Source organism: Ammodytes marinus (genome assembly GCF_949987685.1).
Source record: "Ammodytes marinus genome assembly, chromosome: 8".
NCBI classification, from domain to species: Eukaryota; Metazoa; Chordata; class Actinopteri; order Uranoscopiformes; family Ammodytidae; genus Ammodytes; species Ammodytes marinus.
This window is the reverse complement of record NC_137212.1, coordinates 14,332,266-14,339,866: the sequence shown is the minus strand read 5'-3', so window position 1 is coordinate 14,339,866 and position 7,601 is coordinate 14,332,266.

The window sequence follows — 7,601 nt, the reverse complement described above, 5'->3', positions numbered from 1 at the left end:
CTTTTCACGCGATTTGACAGTCGCAGACAATCTTCCAATGTCGGACTGAAATCACGGGAGTCGTGCTGGAGTTGTGGCGCGCCCCCGTAATGTCGTTTTTTTCTCAGTCGTTTGGTGTGAGGTGGTCGATTTCAGCCAGTCTTCTCCCCGTCTTGACGTTCCGACATTATCAAACAGGTTTGATATTATCGTTAGTCTTAAGGTGCCAACACACTGCACACCGCGGCGTGGCGGTTGGCCGCGCGAATCGCAGGTTCCGCGCCGCGTGATCATTTTGGCTCATTTGTGTCCGCCGCCGGCCGCCGCCCGATGACTCATTGAATGTGCACGCCCAGTTTCTTCCCGCTATTTACATCTCTCTCATCATCGTCGTCATCCTCACTGATTTGTTTTTGTTGGGAGCGTCTCTGAAGTATTCTGCCTTCATCATCTCTGCCATCGGCCCTTGTATTGGTCTCACTGCACCTCTCACACATTTCTCCCCGCCACCTGCCACCCAAGCTTCGTAAACACACCCACACATGCGCCCACACACACACACACGCACATATGTATCCATGGCCGTGCATATACACACTCACGCCGGCATATCAACATGTAGAGAAAACCCAAACAGATTTTCCCTTTTTCCAGATTTGTTTTCATAATACCTCTGATATTGTTGTGATGTTTAGGGAAATGTTTGGAAGTGTCAGTTGTCGTATTTAGTTTGCATTGTCTCTGCATATTCACTCATCTGCAGTAGGCTACATCTTCCCTGGCTTTCTCTCCTTCTCTCTTCTGTAATGTGAGTCTATTCCTTGCTCCTTTTACTAAAAGGTGTCTCATTAAACTGATCTCATACATTTTATCGATGTGTTGGAACTTTCTCCCTCCCTCTCTCTCTCTTTCTCTCTCTGTCTCTGTCTTTTCCTTCTTTTTTCCCTTCATCCCTCCTTTCCCGACAGCACCGCCAGCCAGGTTTCACGTGTCTTGTAGCTCAGCAGACTCACCCGAGTGACGTCGGGAGGAGCTCAACGCTGATTGGCTATCGCGGCGCGGCCGGCGGCGAAAAGTTCAACGGCAGCGCTCGAAATACATTGACTTTCTATGTAAACTCGCCGCGCGGCGATGTGCAGTGTGTTGGCACCTTTAAGGGGTTGGCTCAAGCGAAATGACGTGAACACTGTCACACTCTCCAGCACCAAACACGACACAGTAGGAGCGGCATTAGTCGCGACCTGTGTCCGCCTTTGAGGCACTTTTTCCGGACACTTTTACGTAGCAGCCTCGGCTGGAGAACCAGGCTGACACGCGCAACCTTAACACTTTACCGTCAAATACAGGGTTAGGAGTGAGAGTTATTTGGGGACGAGATCAGCAAATAAAGTTGGTCAAATAACTGCAGGATGTCCCCCGCTCGGAATATTCACTTCCTATGGAAAATAACCCATTAAATGTTGAAATGACTTCCCTTCTTCAATACAATGTCTATGTCTTTTATATCCTAATATCAGGTGTCCCATTTTGACAATGAAGGTGTCCCATTTTGACAGTAGCGCCTGCTGAACAGTGGTCTCCTGGCATTTTGTGTTTGAGATGGAACTATTGATTCTGTGTTTAATTTTTTTAATTTTTTGATTTTGCATACTTATGTAGGGAAGTTGGTGTTTATAAAATGGTATATAGTGCAGCTGGTAACCAGAACGATCGTGCATTTTGTGATAAAAGCATGACATTTGGTACACTTATAGCCAAAGGCATTCTCAAAAGATTTGGATATGGAGCCACCATGAATTTTCAAAATGGCGCCCATGGCAGCCATCTTTCAAAATGGCTGTCAGTAACAACTGTTCGCTTATGAATGATGGATATAATATGATGTTTCAGACTTATTTACCATACATAGTACTTGGTAAATGTCTTTTGGATAATCTAAATGTGTCATTAAATATTCAAGATGGCTGACATCTTCAAGATTGCAGCCATCACAGGACATGGAGCTCTTTTCAAGGTTATTCATTGCTTGCCAGACCCGAGATGGAAACCTAGAGGAGTTCTTTCGACACGAGAACCAACCATTTCCACCAGCGCTTTCTGATGGGGGAGGTCTCCGACTGGGAGTGAAGAGTGATCTGCTTCCATGCCTGGAACAAGTTCACAGTGCATACTCTGACAGTCCAAAGGTTACCTGCACCATTGTAGATGGGGCAGCCATCATCCAGATGCTGAAACCAAGTTCAGTAAAAACCTTCAATGACTATGCCCATGTGATCTTCATTCCATATCTGACCAGAAAGTTTGAAACTGTGTCCAGGCTTGATCTGGTGTGGGACCGCTACTTGTCTGACTCTCTGAAAGCTGCTACGAGAGCAAAGCGTGGCACTGGAATTCAGAGACGTGTGGTAGGTGATGCAGCCATTCCCAGGAACTGGCAAAACTTTCTTAGAGTTGACAGCAACAAGACTGAGTTGTTTGCCTTTCTCTCGGAGGCTCTGCTCAGATGGTTTGTGCAGGAGGATAAACAGCTTGTCATCACAAGTGACATGGAAGTCCTTAGCAAGCCACCTCTCCCAGATAGGACATCGATTGCTCCTTGCACGCATGAGGAAGCGGATAGTCGCATGTTATTGCACGTAGCCCATGCAGCAAGAAACGGCCACCACAAAATTATGATTCAAACAGTTGATACTGATGTTGTGGTGCTGGCTGTGGCAGTGGCTCAGACTCTACAACCAGAGGATGAGCTTTGGTTGGCTTTTGGTACTGGTAAGAATTTTCAATATTTGGCAGCCCATGAAATTGCAGCAGGGCTAGGGCCCGAGAAAGCATGTGCACTACCAGTGTTCCATGCATTGACGGGTTGTGACACTGTGTCAAGCTTTGTTGGCCATGGGAAAAAGACTGCATGGGCTGTATGGTCTGTGCTTCCAGAACTTACACATGCCCTGTTGAAAGTGTCTTCAGCCCCAGATGACATACCACAGGAGGTAATGGCCACAATTGAGAGGTTTGTTATCTTAGTCTATGACCGAACCAGCACATGTACAGAAATCAATACGGCAAGGAGGAAGTTATTTGCAAAGAGGCACAATGTGCAAACAATCCCCCCTACCAAGGCTGCCCTAGAAGAGGATGTTAAGAGAGCTGTATACCAAGGAGGGCACGTGTGGGGTACAGTCCTGGTGTCAACACCAGAACTACCTTCACCGTGCGAATGGGGCTGGTCAAAGTCACCTGAGGGGGACTATGAACCCTTCTGGACATGCCTACCAGATGCAGGCCAGTCAAGTTATGAACTTGTCTCATGCAAATGCAAGAAGGGTTGTGTTGGGCAGTGTAAGTGCAAAAAATCCCACTTACAGTGCACAGCCCTTTGTGTCTGTGAAGGCGAGTGTGACTAGTCTTCCCTGTGATAGACCCTAGGTTTCCCTTGCTCAACATGAGTATTTTGAGATAGAAAGAAGATTCTTAGAAATTCCAAAGTTCCCAATTCAAATTCTGCATCAAGATAAATGTATAATTAAACATAGAGATCATCCATATCTAACCAGTTGGCGGCCATTTTGAATTTTCAATGAAAATGTTCCACTATCCAAAAGACATTTACCAAGTAGTATGAATGGTAAATAAGTCTGAAATATCATATTAAATCCATCATTCATAAGAAAACAGTTGTTGCTGGCGGACATTTTGAAAAATGGCTGCCATGGGCGCCATGTTGAAAATTCATGATGGCTCCACATCCAAATCTTTTGAGAATGCCTTTGGCTATAAGTGTACCAAATTTCATGCTTTTATCACAAAATGCACAATTCCTTTATATTTTGGAACTAACCTCTTGTACTATGTTTGCAGCTCAGGCAATTGGAAAATTCTGTAAATTGTTCCGGAAGACAAATTTTCAAAAAGTGTCCCAATTTAACAATACTCACCTTCACAATGAAACATGCAAGTGAAAAGCAGGCATGCAAGCATGCATAAAACGGCTATGAAGGTAATAGATAAGATGATCCCAGGGTGACCCTGTGTGAGCAGGCAGTCATGAAACAATCAACAAGAATCATTGCAGAATTGCAACTACATCTTCACTGAAAACAAACCCCCCACCATCAGAAGGCAGAGTCTGTGTGCCAAATCAAACCCCAGAAGCTGTTTTCTATTCCATCTCTCATCAGTCTGCTGAACTCTTAGGTAAGGTAGGTTAAGGTTGTTGCAATACAGCAATGTGCAATAAAAACACAAGCCCTTTAGCACTTGTATTGTCAAAGGTCTCGGTTTAGGATGTGTAAAGCATAGTACTTTAGACTGTGCCCAAGACAAGTTTTCTCTCGGGGGATAATACATTTTACTTTCTCTCTGTCTTTCTCAAAATAAAAAAATAAATATCATAGTACCTCATAAATCATGTGTGGGATCTTAGAAATTATGATTAGGCATGATTTATTATATTACATGTAATGCAGAGTGACGTACAGTACAGTAATAATTCATGTTATTACATAGGAGGAATACATTATGGCATTGAAAATGCATCATAAATAAATCCCCAAAGCCCCAACATACTGTACAGCCGATCCTGGCGACCGATACATAAAGAGTGTGTTTCTAGCCTTCGAGATCTCCCCAGGATATATAACCATTTCACACGTGATACATCCTACAGTGCATTGCTCATTTGTAACCCTGTAGGGAAGTAATTGGGCTGCCTTTTTGAGAATGTACCTGTTGTATGTTCCACTGGTCTGCACCAACAGCTCAACAAATGCATGCAAGCACAAAAAGATTTACCAATTACAATCAATCCAAAAACCTATTCTATATTGCAGATTTTATTCCTGGTGGATATCAAAGTAGAAACCGCAGAAACCTTTACAACAATTCTTTCTCATTATCGTTTTTGTCAAACATAATAACAATTATCATAATAATAATAACAATAACATTTCCACAACATACAGGACATACTGTACTTTACATCACACAAGCCATTTAAAAAAATTGTCCTCTGTAGATTCAAGGCTATTGTACAGTTCATGATGTACTGTAGGGTCTACATGTTGTTAAATAGCATTGCCTTCTTATTATACAATACTCTACAGAGAGACTAGAGAGAGCAAATGTTGAATATCATTTGACATGTGTACATCAATGTAGATACAGGCTTTACTATCTGAGAAAATTGAGGCAGCATGGGTTGGGACAATATTAGCCCTTACAACACACCTCACATACTCACATTTTTCGACTGATTGCACAACATAGTCACAGCAGGTAACCAAATGCACCAGATGCAATACAGTACATTGTCATTTGGGACAATGTGTCATTCCATCGTGCTGCTCTGGTCCAAAACTGGTTTCAACACCATCCACAGTTCACAGTCCTATACCTTCCACCATACTCTCCTTATCCAGTTTTTCTCTGCATGGCGGTGGAAGGATGTGGATGAAATTCTCTAGATGATGTCTAGTATTTTCTATGCTGTATTTCCTTCATCAGATTTTTATTTATTTATTTACAGTATTATCTGTAATTTGTAACCTGTACTGGATACAGCATTTTATGTGTGTTGTTGTTTCCTGGGATAACAGTGTTATGCAGACTATACTGGACTATGTTGGTCTGGACACTCTCCATTGAAGCTTTTTCAGAAAGTCCAGAAATCCTGACTCACGTTTCAATTGGTTCTATCTAATAAGGGCAGGCCAGAGCCCTTTGTATGGTACTCTGGAGCGGCGAAGCCGTGATAGTAAACATCAAAGATGGCTGCAGATATGTAATTTGAGTTTGAGACTGCTTTGGCCTCGACCCTTAACGATTTGGAAGACGGCACTCAAATCTTTCATTAGCAAGAAGTGCAATGTTCTGTTTCGCCGCCCGACCACGGCAAAAGTTTAATTTAACAGTTGAACAGCTGTTCGCTAAACGAACGGGGCTTAATACGTCACCTTGTGCATCGCTCTGATTGGTTGTAGTGCTATCCAACTGCATGCAGTGGCATTTGAAATGCACGAGTAGGAGCCGCCCCTTGAGTTGGAAATTACTATTGATCGTGGCCAGACCCTCTATCGTTAAAGATATCAGGGTCTGGATTTCCAGGCTAGTGGTCTCCTTCATTTACCACAACAACCTCAATTGCAACCAGTTCTGATTTCTGTGAACAAGCTACAGGGGGAGATTAAAGAATGACTACACAGTAGGGCAACACAAGGGTTAAATAATGTGAAAAAAATATGATGCAACAAAAATTAATCAAGCAAAATACAATCTTCAGAAAAACTTTTTTTTCCTCACTTAAATAATAATAATAATTTAAAAAACGTATTCGTTTTAAACCACAATTTCAATGACAAACCCCTAACATGACAAAAGCCTATAAAACACCCACCTTTTTGGACATAAAACAAGACAAAAGTAAAATAAATGGGGAAAAGTAGGGCATGATGTGAAATCAAAACCATTACATGCTTAAAACCCACAATTCCTTATGGCCAAGTTTCGACTTTGGGCAACTAGGAGCCCAGATGCTGCATGGACATGATAAATTGCACATACGCCTCAGGGATCAAGTCCTATCATATTGAATTCCAACCTCTTAGGAATGAACCTTGAGCACTCACGCCTGACTGACAGTATACATTTCGATCTCAAGGAGTTTTCCATTGACCGGTAGATTCCTCATAGATTTGGAGGCAAAAGTGCTTAAAGCAATAGCTCATTTGACAGCGGTGACTTTGGATTTTGTAAAGGGTTGTGTGGCATGCAGTTATACTTCGAATCCTCCTCTAGAGTGGTGGGAAACTAAAGGATGATTATCTTTTAATTTTCTTGCAATTTAATTAAATAACCTGGTGTCTATAAAACACAACCATTTGAGAGCAACACTGTTTATTTCTAGAAATGTAGCCAAAATTCTGCTTTGGTTCTGTCTGTAGGCACTTAATTAACTAAAATAATAGCAAGAGATAGCTCAGTCAAAACTGTAATCCCAACAGTTTCAAAGAGGAATTTAAATGTCAGTCCAATGCACAGAAGATATCCTATGAAGGGTTAAGATGAAGGAGACAGGATAAACCAAAGATAATAGCTGTGAAAGGCTGGCTGCATCTGTGGCTTCCAGACAGACCAGTCACAAAAATTAAATCTTAATCTTAAAAATGTACTTAATTTGAACCTGCAACCTAAAGTATCTTTTACATACACATTAGGTTGAATGACTTTGTATAATGTGAAAGTCACTTGCAGTGATACAGAGAAAGAGATAATTATAACTGAACTCAGCATTTCCACTTAACTTGACTGTATTCATCCAGTCTCATTGATCTCATCAGGGTCATTTCAAGCCATATCAGACGGGTGTTGTAGCAGTAGAGCACAACGATAAAACATGGTGCGCTACCTGCTCAGCATCAATGTAGAGAGTTTAGTATGAACAAAATGTCTGAATACTGATACAGATAGATAAAGTATATATATATATATAGATAGAGAGAGAGAGAGAGAGAGAGAGAGAGGGAGAGAGAGAGAGAGAGAGAGAGAGAGAGAGAGAGAGAGAGAGAGAAATCTTATGGTTTGGCTGAAGTGCCGGTACAAGCTGTGAGACAACTGGCAATTTATAA